We start from the raw sequence: 14,235 nt of genomic DNA, 5'->3' as shown, positions 1-14,235 counted from the left end.
AAGGGGAAAGACCCCATCACTGGCAATTGTTAAAACTAATTAATAAATAGCATAGCCTTTGAATTGGCCCAATTTGTTAATCAGAAAGTAATCATATTCTCGTCTTCTATCTTTCCTCTTTCACTGGTTCCTGGTTAACTCCCAAATGATTGCTTTGCTCTCCATAATTCATTCAGGATGGGGCTACGCTGATGCTTCTCAGGCAAGCCACTCTGGGTGTGAGCTTGCATTATCAAAATGAAGGCCTTTGCCTTCCCCTGTCATTCTTAGTTTCCTTCAGAATTCTGTATTAGCTACTGTTTTATAATCTACTGAAACTCTGCTGTGGAGGGTATTTATTACCATGTGCTTTCATTTGGAATTGGAGAATTGAGCTGGAAGAATCAATTTGGAACAGACAAAAAATTATGTATACACACATATATAGCTCACATCCTCATGATACATATACACACATGTGTGAAACCATGGATCATGTGTATGGAGGTATACGGTATTCAATTACATGCAGCCTGTGTCCTGTGTTGTGTACTTAAACTATGAAAATGAGGCACTGTTTGATCCTTTGATCACTCTCTGAGAGTATCTGATGTGGCTGGGAAATAATTTGGGTAAGGTCCTTGAGGCAAGAAAGCTACATACCTGAATTTGCACATATTTTGTCTAAACTTGAAGCTGTCTAGGGCAGGGCACAAAACTAACCTGACTGCTTAGCGGGAGTTGATTAAAGATAAGTAAGCATGTCCCAGCTAGTGAGTTCCTTTCTTGGGCCAGCCATGGAGTATGTTACGCAGAATTCTAGGATGGCCCAGGATCTGCCTCCTGGGTGACATCTGCATAATCCCCTTTCCTACAACTTAAGTGAGACCTGTAAACATGATGGGATATCACTTTCTATAATTAGATTAGCTTGAATGGTAAAGAAAATGGACCTTGCAGGTATAATTAAGAACTTCAATCAGATGTGACTAAGTTAATCAGAAGGGAAAATCTCCTGGGTGGATTTGACCTCCCTGTGTGTGTGTCTTCAGAGAGGATTGTAGCTGGTATGTCCCCAGCAACCTTGAAGAGGCAAATGTCTGCACTACAGAGAGGGCTATGTGTCAGGGTACAAGCAGCCTCCAGTAGCAAAGAGCCGCATCCTGTTAACGTAAGGAACTTAACTTTGCAATCACTGTTGAGTGGGGAAGAAAATACCAAACCTGCAGAGAGACCTTAGTTCTAGGATGGTTGGAGCTTAAACAGAGGTCCCAGAAAACCACATTGGGTGACCTGATGCCTAATTGTAAAATGATAAACAGATGTTGCATTAGGTGTCTAAGTTGGTTGCAGTTAAGCAGCAGTGGGGATCTAAGATGAGGAGGGCAGCAATCCATGTTATTATTTCCACATTTCCTGGCAATGCAAACTAACTGCCATTTTGAATGCCATAAGCTGTAAATGGATCCACTTGTTCTAAATTCAAATTGTGGGCTAAGCTGGTTCTGGTGGCTGTAGAGGAGAAACTTTGCTGCTTTTTTTCAGCTTCTAGAGATCACCTGCATTCCATGGCTCGTGGCCCCCTCCATTTTCAAAGCCAACCACAAAGTCCCTCTGACGTCATTTCCTTCATCACAGCGCCTTCTCTGTCCTGTCTCCCTCTCTCTGTATTACCGGGATCTCACTGGATAATGCAGCGTCCTTTTTCATCAGAGTCAGCTTGCTAAGAAACTCAGCTCTACCTGAAGTCTCGGCTGCCCTCTTACTGTCAAGCACAACAAAATGACTGGTTCCCAGGGTCAGGGTGTGGACACCTATCTTCTTCCTTTCATTAGGGACTTAGCAGTTTGTATTACTGATGTGGAATGGAGGGTACTCATGAAACATGATGGAAAATATGTATTTCAGAAAAACAATTCTGATGATATTATCCGGCCCCCTCCAGGGGGTGCCTTTCACTACATGTCAAGTTGTGACTGCTAGAAAGTAGGTAATGTCTCAGGGCACTGTGACACTTGAGATGGTAATATTTTTGTTGTTATTTTCAACAAGTGATGTTAATGTAATTGGATTTAGCTATAAATAATGTTGCATGATGCTAGCTTTCCTTTAATACCCATTTTGCAGAGAGTAGGCTGTGTCACTTTGTGTGACTTGAAAGTTTTTGGGATGGTGCAGCTGCTGCTTTTCCAGTGCCTCCCCTTAGGAGGACCTTTGCTCTCTTCACTTACACTCCGGAAAACCACAGGAACAGCATTGGAGGTCCACTGACGTGGTCATAGGCCTCACCAAAATTAACTTCCTCTTTGCTTCATTTTTCTTAGTTACTTGTTTCTTATTTTACTTTCCTCTGCTTAACAAATCTTAGCGATTTTGTTTGCACCCATTATATTTTCAAGCTATGTTTGACTTTCACTTGTTATGTGCATCAAGAGGGAACCTCGTTTGCCCTGATTGCTGACAGTATTCAGGTGTTAGTGTGGGAAGGAAATGAGATGTGAGCTATTCACCCCATGCTTCACTTAAGAGACTCCTGTATTCTGCATGGGTAAAAGGACTTGACAAATGTCAGTTAGCTGTCTCTTTCGCTGTCTGGGATAGCAGCTTATCGTGGTCCCTCTTAATCAGCTTTCATGACTTTATTTGTTCACTCTGTGGAGTGACCTGAAAGTTGATTAAAATCCACATATTATTTACTATCCATCAAACAATAAATTAACAGGTCATCATTAAAACCATGAGGATCTAGGTTTCTGTTGTAACTGGAGTCCTGTACCTTGCTGTCACAGACACTGTGGCTGGATGGTTCTGTAGTTAGGGTTTGTCCTGTGCAATGCATGATGGGAGCAACCTCTTGGGTTCTGACCCAGGATACCATTGGTACCCACCCCTGCCCCCTGCCAGGAAAGCTGAACTCTGAAAAGAAGAGGATTTTGAGGGGAATTAATGGCAATGTGTCTTTTATTGTAATGAATTTTTAAATTCTAGACATTCAGTGTAGTTTTGAACTACACTTTATATTTTAATATGATCTGGGTAGAAGTGTAGCGTAGAAGCCTGAAGATCAGTGTAATAGAGAACCTCACATTCTGTTTCTGTGCCTCTTCTGTTTGTTACCGAAGAATTTCATTTGCAATGTTTCTGTTTTTCTTTAGTGATAACAGTATTTTCAAGGACATTATCTCTTTTGAACTCTATCTCCATATTTTGATAATTAAGGGTTTTTCTCCCATATTTTCAGGTAAGCAAGCTAAGTCTGACAGATTAGTTAAGTTGTTGAAGGTCACATAGCTCATAAAAACATTGCCAGAACATAAACACTGTTCTTTTATTTCGTTATGAATTTCACAGTCATCTCTAGAATCTTCTTACTGAGTCAGATACCAGTCACAGACCTAACACAATAGGTTGTTGTCATCATTAAGATGGCTTTAATTGTTTTCTTGTCTGTAAGAGGTAACAGTCACCCTCCCTAGCTTCAAGTTCCACAGCTGTTGATTCAGCCAACCACAGACTGAAAATAGTTTTTTAAACATGTATTGTGTCACAAGTTAACGTGTAGAGCCCCCCCATCATGGTTCCTTAAACCAAACAGTATAGAAAGTGTTTACACAGCATTGCATTGCAGAAGGTATTGTATATAACTCATCTAAAGAGAATTTAAAAGGTAATTGAGAATGTACATAGTTTATGTTCAGGCACTATTCTGTTTCATATAAAGGACTCTAGTACCCATGGGCTTCTGTCCCTGCAGCTCCTGAGCAGAGACTGTATTAAGTTTTCTCTCATGTGTCACCTACCTGGCTGTCTCCGCTTCTCATTAATTTGTTGCAGGTGAGGATTTTGATTCAGTTACGTGGAGACACGAGGCTCTCTCAGCGCATCTCATAGTTTTCCTCCCAGTGAAAATGGGATGAATTTCTGGTGGCCCTTTTAATGGGCTCTTATGATTCAGAGAAAGAATGTTTTTGCCTAGCATGGCAGAAGATAATTGCATGATATAAATATATTCCTTACTAGCTTCATTATCTTGAAACTTTCCTCATTTCTGAAACAGAGTGAAATGTACCTAATTCAAAATTAAATCACTGTGTTTAAAGTGCAGGTAAATAAGATGTATCCACAAATTAAGTAATTACAAATCAAACAGTTCCTGCTGTTTAAGTGTCTGTATACAAAATAGCATTTTTAAAAATTAATGATAAATCAGTGCATTCAGTTTTAGTATTAAAAGTGATGATCAAGTGTGATAGAAATGAAATTTGCTACAGTGCAACAAAATGAAATCCTTTAACTTCCAATTATTTTAGTCTCATGTCTGGAATTAGTATGTCTTACTTATGTATCAGTTCTTACTACTGGTAGGGATTAACAAATAATATTTATTAAATGCGTTTCTATTCCATCATAATTAAGCTTTAACCAAATTCTAGGTCAGTGATACTGCATTACTATTTACTGACAAATTTTGAGCTTTTTTTTTTAAAGGATTAAAAAAAATAAACTTTATGTTGTCCTGCCTGAGGATCTCAAGCCCCATTCTCTGTATTTTTGCCAATAAGTAGGTGGGCTTATCTCTGTTTGTTTGATCATCCTTCCAGACTAAATTGCTGACTGTTCACATCTTCTACACACAGGGAATGCTCTTTTAGTCTATTCTTTAAGTTTCTAGCCCCAGACCATCTCAGTACTTTCATAAATGAGCTAGAATCATTTGTGGATCATCCCATGTGGATCAGTAGATAGACAATCTTAGAATCCATCACTTCTTAATCAATAAAATCTACCAATATGCTATGTCAAAAGGCAACTGCTAAACCATACCTTCTGGGGTAAATCTGTTGCCGATTAAAAAAGCACCAAATATATTTATCAATAGTAGGTAATGATATAAGCATCTCAGGCACAAATTCACAGATTTAAGTGCTTTCAAAAGCGGTAATCATAATTTTCATTACTCTGTGTATAATATTATTATTAGCTTTCCTTCATGGATTCTGCCATGTTTGAAATATTAGATGTGTTCTAAGAAGGTCCACCTAATATAAAGCAAAAACCCTGTTTATTCTGGGAAATTTCAAATGTTGATAAAGTTAAAACAAATAGTGTTATGAAACCATATACGCCCAGCAATGGTGAACAAGCCTGCCCGCTGCTCTGGCTTCTGTCTTGCTGTCTCCGCAAAGCCTCCTGCACCCATAGTCAGGGCTGTTGAAAGGTGATTGAGTCATGGGGTCCTAGCAGGTGAATGTGATGTTGGGAGATGCAGCCTGGGAATGGGCAGGTCCCGGGGGCGGTGACCCACAGCTCTGTGTCCCTCCATCCCCAGCTCCTCCCTTCACTGTCTGCCTCATAGCTGCTGTGTGTAGCTTTCCTTCTCCCAGATCCTTCTGCCTTGTTGTTTTGTGTTTAAGCCTGCAGAGCATGGACTGAACCTTTTGAACCGTGAGCTAGTTTCAAGCTGTCTTCCTTTATGTTTTGAGTATTGGGTGTTTTGTCCCATCGAGGAGCAAAGTGACTAAAACATGCACATAATTTTTAAATCTTGTCTCACTTCCTGCCAAACTCACTTCACGGATAGCCCCAGATTACTCTGAGAAATCTAAGATGGCATGTCACTTTAATTTCAGTGCTTTAGTAAGTTTCTGTCCATTGGAAGTATAGTCAATAAGAATGACAGCAGAAAGGGAGCAGGCTACCAAAAGGAGCCAGATGCCCCAGGAGGTAAGAGTTGAAGGAGAGAGTCAGGCGCACTGCTCTGGAAAGAAGGACTCAGGAGTCCATTAAGAAAGGAACCCAAATGTATATGTAGTTCCAAAATGATCCCTGTGCCTCGCACACCTAGCACTGGAGTAATAAGTGACAGCTGTGGTGTGATGGGTGTGAGCTCAGCTGAGGAAAGGACTTCCTGACATAAAAGGGGCCAGAGTGCAAGGGACGGTCCTAAGAATGGATGTTGTCCCTCTCTGATGTGTTTTTGAGTGGAACAAGATGCCAGCTTCTGTAGGAAGCAAAGGAAGGTAGAGGGGATTTACCTGAAACTGATGTCACATGATCCCTTCTAAACGTAAAAGCCACTAAAGACACCTGGATTTTCAGATGAGCTCCTTAGTGTTTGCATGACATAAGGAAGCCGCTAAGAGCCTCATTACTTGCAGTATAGACACAGAGATTTGGGCCAAGATAAAGCAAACCAGCAGTCTACCTTGACACTGCCACGTACCTGCTGGGCTGCACCCAGTGAGATGCAAACCCTCATGGAACCTCTCGTTCTTATCTCTAAAGTGAGGTCTTCATGGAGTTTTCCAAGGACTGAATTAAGGTCCGTAATTAAATCTCCTACCTTTGTTCTGTACTCGAGTAGGTGTTTGGTACTAAGTTTTTCATTGTTGTTAAAATGCCTGGACTCTCCCAAACCTTCGGCATTAATATTCATTTGAGGTAGTTGAATCTGCGTGAATTTTTCCTGCAGTCTATATGGGGGCTTAGGGCTGAGCCACTTGGAATCTGTCTAGAAGTTGCTGGTGATCTGATGGGCATTAAAATAGTTTTATCACTCTAGGAGAAATAATTTGATCATGCCTACTCTCCCAAATAGGAAGAAATTACAGTTATTTCTTTCATCTTCCTACATTCTTCCTTGCGAGTGTGGGAAGATGCTGCTTGTAGTGTAAAATATTTTTTTCTACTACTGTTTTAAGGAACTTGATAAAAGTTTCCACTTCAGTCTAAAACTATTACAAACAACAATGGCTTATTCAACCAAGCATGACATCATTGCAATGATACACATTTTTAAAATGTGTAATATTTAGTAATTTATGGAGCCACCGACAGCTAGAGATTATCACAGAAATAGAACAGGATACCTCTAAGTCACATTTCTTGAATTGAATTCATGAATTGTCTTTATTAATAGGATGTAAAATCAGAGGTTTGCTGAATGCCAGAAAGGACAGAAAATCTAGTTCACTCTAAAAGTCACTCTGGTTGACGCTGACATCTTGGGTCATCTCACAGCACAGAACTGTGGGCAAGGCCCTTTCTTGCTTGGCACCATCACCTGCACTTGGAGAGGTAAATGGGGCCTGTTACCCTCAAATGCCCTCGGGGAGCCCGCAGAGTAGCATCCAGCACTGACACTTTTTGTTCACAAACAGAGTAGGAAATGTGAGATAAAGGGATTTTTCTGTGGTGCTGGGAGAAGACGTGGGAGAGGAATGGAGGCAGAAGGGCTGTGGGACAAGGAATGTTAAAATTTAGCAATTTCTCTTTGGTCTTCCTCCACAAAATACTGCCCTTCTCCTCCCGGCATTTTTTAGATGCCAGTTACTCAAACATGAAAGCATGGAGCTTGAGCCAAGCTCTTGACATTCCCCGGGAGCATGGTGCAGAGCCAGGCAATGCTCACAGGGCTCTGTGTCTGGATCCTAGACTTGCAGTGTAGGTAGGAGGCAGTCCGGCAATGGTCCAGAGAGAAGCCGGGTGGGCAGCTCCCTTGAACCTGGTGTAGCCTAACCCAGGAGGTGACTCCTGCTGTGTCCTCAGTGCACCCCCCTTTGCGAGGCAGGTATCTCCTGCATGGGCTTGGGAGAGACTGCACAGGGAAGACCTAACGGGGGGCAGGGGAGAGCCACAGCAGCTTATGGGTCACATGTACTGATGACCAGGTACAGGAAGAACACATGCAGTCCCATGGGATTGGGGTCCTCCTCAGGAAGAGTGACACAGGAAGCTTCATGGCAGCAGGAGAGCATAGCTGACCTGTTTGGATCAATTCCATAGCCTTTGGGGAAATTGAAACCCAAGTACTTGTCTCAGGGATCAGTAGAAACTGCACCTGGTCCTGTTGATAAAGAGGGTTGTTTGGCCAGGGGACCTCACCCAGGATTGCGGCACAGAAGGGAACATGCAGATTGGCCATTGCAGACTCTCAGTTCTGATGAGATGCTGAGAAAGGTGTTGAACCTTAGCTTTAGGTTCTCATCCTGATGCCTGGGAGAAAAATGCACTTAGCCATGTTTATAAGCAAAAACTCGGTTTCACCCACTCAACTCAAATATTATGCTACCCTCCATTCTCCGTTCCTAGACATGAGAGGCGCATGTAGTACAATGAAGAATCCTCAGGATTAGATGTGAAGAAATTGCAGACAGAGGCAATCTATAATCACTTCTTTGGTGCCCAGAAAAGGGTGACTCCCTTAGTAGGCAAAGGCGCTTGATTCTTGGCTCTGGTCCCCTCTCCCTTTCCACTCTCTCCCCATAATCCCTCATCATCCTCCCCACCATGCAGGAAATCTCTGAAGCCGATCACGCAGTGGTAGTGTTGTGTGGCTGCGCTGTGATTGGAGTGCTGTGTACTTTATCTGGAAAAAGATGGTTGTCTTTGTCCTCACATATGATGTACAAAATCATAAACCCAGAGACAGGGCTTGGGGGGAGGTGTCAAAGCTAGTGCATCGCACTCCTAGCCCCTGGAAGATTGGAGATGAGAATGTAGGAATGATTTCTACTCAAGGAATTCCGCAGACATCAACACTTGGCTTCATTTCTCTATTAGGTGCTTCCCTTGCTGTGTGGATCTATTTTAATTGTAAGTGCTCGGACATTATTCTGGGATTTGTCTTGGATATTTTCAGAGCAATTGTGATGTTACTTGGAAGAGAAGTGGTGTGATGTTTGCCTGCCTTCCCTCGCTTCTCTCCATCCTCTTTCCTTGTGCTGGGCCTATTTCTCTTCTCCTTCCTTCTCTTTCCCTTTTTCTTCCTTTCTTTCTCTTGTTTCTTTCTATTATATTTTTCTCGTGCCAGCAGCCACTTATAGAAATGTGTGCAGGAAATATGACATGTTCTGAAATCTGGACCTAAACTAAGACTCATGTAATCCATCTCAGTGCTGAGCTTACTCTCTTTGAATCTTACAACACATTTCTCCAAAGTAGACTTGAATTTGTATCCATTTATATCTTTCCTTATAAGCCTTTATTTCCTTAAAAGAAAGTAGGCACATTGCCACCACTTGAGAATTTCCAGTTCTGAATTTAACTTAACGGCAACGACAAAAATAGATTTACCAGCTAAATTTACTTCTTATCAATCTCTGCAGGGGAGACAGTGTGAGATGAGGCGCATGTGTTGGAGAAAAAAATGAATCATCGCATTTTGGGGTTGCTTTCTAAAAGAAGTACACATTGAGAGGTAACCATAAAAATGGGAAACCTCAGGGCATGGGAATCTTCTTTTTCAGAAAAGCCCATGTGGTTGAAAATTTTAATGTGATCAGTGTGACAGTTGACTCCTACGTGTGGTCGCTTGAGCAGGAGCAGATAGATCATGGTCCTTAAGGATCAGTGCTCTATTATAATGCAAGACCTTAAATTAAACTCACAGGTTAGGACAATGTTGAAGGTTAGGACACAGTATCCTAATGACTTCTGTGAACCTTGGGAGACAGAAAAAAAATATTCATGTGTGAGTTTTGTTGTTTTCATGGTAACAAATATTCAGAAATTTTTCACGCGTGGCATTATTCCAACTTTCTTCACATATTACGATCAGCAACTTAATATTCTGAACAGATTTTTTGTTGGCAGACATCTGTATGTTTTCCCCCTTTTACTGACTGAATGGATTTAGATCTTCAAATCATTTGGGATTCCACAAGCATTTGGTTGAAATTTTATTTTTCAATCTCCCTCAAAGCACTGGAGGATTTCTAGTGAACACATGTGGAAATATTTGCTACTATGGACCTTTTAAGAATATTAAACACATCTTGTCCAATAGAAGTCTGTGTTTCTCCCTTCCGCGTTATCCGTGTTTCTAAGCTAGACGCATAACGGAAGGATTAAGATGGGATTAAAAAGTCCACTTCTTTAAATAATTAAAGTAATTATATGGTTAGCAATTTGGCAAGCTTATTATGTGCAGGCATTGAATTAGACACCATTTATAAATTCCTTTTTAGTACTCAACAAGACCCTTTGATGCTGCTGCTATTTTTTATAATCAGTAACCAGTAGGCAGAAAATGAGGGAAAAAAGAAATAGCCTGGACTAAGGCACATAGCCAGGACTCAGCTGAGCTCTCCGTAGCCAGAGAGCCCAGGGCAGTTGCAGCGGCCTCTTCTGTGGGATTGCCATTTATGAGTATGGGGAGAGGGACCCAGGGACATGACAGGGCCCCCAGTGGAACAGGCGAAGACAGATGAACTGACAGGCCTGCTGCTTCTCCCTGTCCACTTGATTGACAGCAGCCCCGGATGGCTATCAGTCTTCATTAGGTAACGTGAAACTAACCCTGTGGCTGAGTTCAATCAATACTTTGTAAAGCCAATAATCAGGACTTCTGTGCTCCCTGAGTCTTTTTGTTTAGGAAAATACAGAGTTATGTGCCCAACTAGCGTTTGAAGAACTTGTTTGCAGGGAAGAGAGTCAGGGGCTGCTCTTTCCCCTTGCTCTTCTCCCAGGTCAAGGGGAACATCCCTGTGAGAATTTAGTGTCATGATGTCATGACATGGCACGGGGCAGCTCTTCAGCTCGGGCCCTCTCCGCTGGTGTTCACTACTCAGTCCCAGGGCAGAATTGTGGGTCAGAGCCTTGGGTCTTTGCTTGGGTACAGCAGCCAAAACTCTGTGGCACCCTGAGCTGGCTGGGTCCTTGCTGCTTCCTGAGGCCAAGCTTGCTGGTGAAGGTGACCTCAGGGCTGCCTCATCCTGCTCACTTGTGAGAGACCGGTCCCCAAATTCCATGCACTGTATGCTGGATGCCCTTCACATTGACATTCTAAAACATCTGGAAGCCATGCCCAGCGCCACAAGGCTTTGCTGAATAGTTCCTGTGTTGGAGCTCTGAATCCCTAGCGGTATTTTTTGACTGGAGAGAAGATGGATGAGGTGACTGGCTTCATTTACTTTAAACTGCCCACTGACCCCATTTGTCAGAAGGAGAATTTATAGTCAGTTGTTTAGAACCGTACCGAATCTCAGTCCCTCCCTGATACTGTTGGAGATGACCTGGAAGCTTTTGTCTCCTTCAGCCCACATTCAGTGAAATTTTAATATAGAATGAAAAATATTATATCTACATAGTTTAAATATTTGTTTTTGACAGATGGGCAGAGGTTTACTCTTCGCTGTGGACTGGTTACAGAACCATTCCCTCTCTGACAATACATGCACCCTGTGTCCTGTTAATAGCAAGAGGCAAGCAGACTCCTGTGCAGGCATCAGCCAAGTGTCCTGACCAGACACTGCCATTAGGAGGTGACACAGATGATGCCTACAGGGTTAGTTATGCAGCCAAAAGAGTCCTCTTGATTACTGCCAGATACAAAACTCTTCAGGGACAAGTTGCAGCTCCATCCCTGGTTGTGTGACATGCTCATAATGAGCCAGAAAATCCCTCAGTGGCAAGAATGAACTCTCCAATTACTGAAGAATACAGAGGATTTCAGGCCCAACTTGCTCCTCCTGGCTTACTTTGGTCTTGCATTTGTAGAGTACAACCATAGCCAGTTCACTGATTCTCATGCCAATCCCGTCAGCCAAGATGGAAGGGATTGTTATTGTCATTATAGAACCGGGCAAGGCAGGTTTTAGAAATGCAAGATGATTTGCCCAAACTTAACACTGATATTGAATCTGTGATGTGTAAGCCAGGTGTGCCTGATGGCTAATAAGGCAAGGCTCCTGCCTTGAAATTCTTGTCTTCTGTCAGAAAGTTAAGAGTAGAGACATTTTACATTTTGGTGCGCTCAGATTCATCTTTCATTCAGTTCATATTAATTAGACTATCGTGTAGAGCTGTCAGAGTCCTGAATGCAAGAAGTAAATTCTGGAACTTAAAATTACTTTATCTCCTTATAATTTTGTTACAGTTGAAGGTGACAAACATTTAAACAAACATTTAAACAAAGTCCTGCAGTATAGTAAGTGTGCTGCCAGGAATTCAAACGCATTGAAGTGAGAAGTCCTACAGCTGACTGGCCTGAGAGCCACCCAGGAGATTAGCAAAGCGCACACGGGGCATCTCCAGGTAGTCATGGCCTTGGGGCTCTGTGCCTGGTTGCTGGTCTCTTCATTGCCAGTGCTGATCCTGGCTGCCATCAACTGAGTTTTGCTTTGTCTTGCTGTTCTACTTGGTGTTTCTGTCTTGGAGCACGCCAGTCATGGACTGAGTCCCTTGGAACTATAAGGCAAATTAAACTTCTTTAAATTGTGGATGTTGACTTTTGTGTCCTAGGGATGGGAAAGCTGACTGATACTGGCAGCTAGTGATGGTGACCTAATGCTGTACAGTATGAATGTAGACTAGGGGAAGAGGAAGTTCTAGAAGAAACAGGTTCAACTCTGGTTACTATTACTGAAAAGACTAGTAAACGCTTAGATGGTTAAATGCTAGGATAGACCCTTTGCTGTTCTCTAGGAGAATTCATTGTAAAGTGTTTTCTTGATCTAAATGTAATTGTGCCCAAGCCATGTGTATCTGTGTTGGTATTGAAACATTTTTCACTCTGAACAAGGTTAATGTCCAAGATTGTCTTGTATCACCCTTAGTTATATCCATAATAATGTAACCAGTACATTCCTATGGGACCCCTTATGTTGGCCAGTGGTATCAAATGCAGTGTAAAGTATTGTGTGTATTTGCATTGCATTCCCTCCCCTGCCAAAAGAACAAAACAAAAGGTGACATAAATAAAACATTCCTCTTGATATTTGCAAGGGCAAATACCAAGTTAAAGATAAACAGTACTTTGTCTTTATCTCCGGGTCAGCTTGTTTCTAGAACAGAAGCTTATTTTTAGATCACCATTAGCTTTGGATGGGACACCTCTAACTGGCCTCAGAGCCTCAAGGTAGTAGCCCCAGAGTAATGAAAGCTTTTTGTAGTTCCCAGCAGGTTAATAGCAGTTGCATGCACACCCATCCCTGTACTCCCGGTCTGCAGTGATTCTGCCCTATTCAAGCTTTCTAAATCCAACTCACAGCAGTATCCTCAGGGCTTAAACTACCCTAATGCCCTTTGGGGAATTGTTTCCTACTTGCATTTAATCCCTTTCCTCTAAACTGTGCACCCAATCTCATCAGCTCCTTTAAGTGCTTTCTGACCTTGGACTGTCATTTGCAATGCTCTGTGCCTCAGTTTCTCCTGACTCAGACTGTGGTGCAAGTCTTAATATGTGGAAACTATTCATTGTTTGTTGTGGTTGATTGTGTCAACTTGAGACATTTAAAAGCTTAACTAAATGGGTTTAGCAATCCTACACCCAAGGGTGTAGAAGAAGACCCACCCTAGGGTGGCTCATTACCTGGAGGTATAAAAGGGAAGGAGGAAGGACGAATGCATTCCACTCTTGGGAGAAGCTCCAGTCTTCACCTTGGTTTGGACCTGTTTCCTGGCTTCCAGGGTAGACTCTTCAGCCTTTCATCACAGAGCCTTCGGCCTTCTGTCGCAGACCCATCGGCCTGCTGGTGTGGACTTGCACAAGACACTAGGGTGAACTCCAGACCTTGGTTTGAATCTTTCGCCTCCAGTGTGTAGATACCCTCTGCACACTTCTGAATCCAACTCTGTGTCTGACCAAGACAACTCGTTTCTTATACATATGTATATGTATATCTCCTGTTATATCTGTTTTCTCCAGTGAAACCCTGATTAATACCTTGCTTTACTGCTTAAAATGCTGAAATAAAAAGAAATAGGAAAGCCCATGATTTAAGACTTCCTGTTCTAAACTTTCAAGCTTGGAGATTTCCTATTTCCTCACTAGGCTGTCTTTGCTTCTATCATGCAAATTGTTGCATTTCTCTGAACATGAGATGTGTTTCTGGTTCTCACTGCTTAACGTGCTGGTACCTTTTCCCATGAAGTGTTTATGTCTTTCTTCTACCAGAAGAATTTACGTTTCTCTTCCTTCCCTGCTCAGATGGCTACTGAGCTGAGTATGTTTGTGGGATTCCCATCTTTTCTATCATTACATGCCTTTGTCTGTGTTCTTCAAATATAGTTGACCTTTTTGTCCATCATTTCCACATGAGTATGTTCAGGAACAGGAATACTTGGAATAAAAAGTCATCAGTACAAGATATGTACAGACTTTCTTTGTATCATCATCCCTTACACGATATGGCATGATATCTACTTATATAACATTTGCATTGTGCTGGTATTATAAATAATACAGATTTTTTTTTTTACAAAAATAGATGAAATGTGTATGAAGACTCTATGCAAGTATTATGACATTTTTTA

The 14,235-nt window shown here is 42.0% G+C and overlaps 1 protein-coding gene across 3 annotated transcripts in view; it reads left to right on the top strand.

Annotated features, from left to right (window-relative positions):
* Positions 1 to 14,235, top strand: part of Sema5a (semaphorin 5A) — a 455,270-nt gene that overhangs the window by 257,158 nt on the left and 183,877 nt on the right. The window lies entirely within an intron of this gene.

This window comes from Cavia porcellus, unplaced genomic scaffold, assembly GCF_034190915.1.
Source record: "Cavia porcellus strain 051 isolate PalLab524CR breed Dunkin Hartley unplaced genomic scaffold, mCavPor4.1 scaffold_11, whole genome shotgun sequence".
Classification (NCBI taxonomy): Eukaryota; Metazoa; Chordata; class Mammalia; order Rodentia; family Caviidae; genus Cavia; species Cavia porcellus.
Note: the sequence above shows the minus strand (reverse complement) of the source record. Positions and strands in the feature narration are given on the sequence as shown.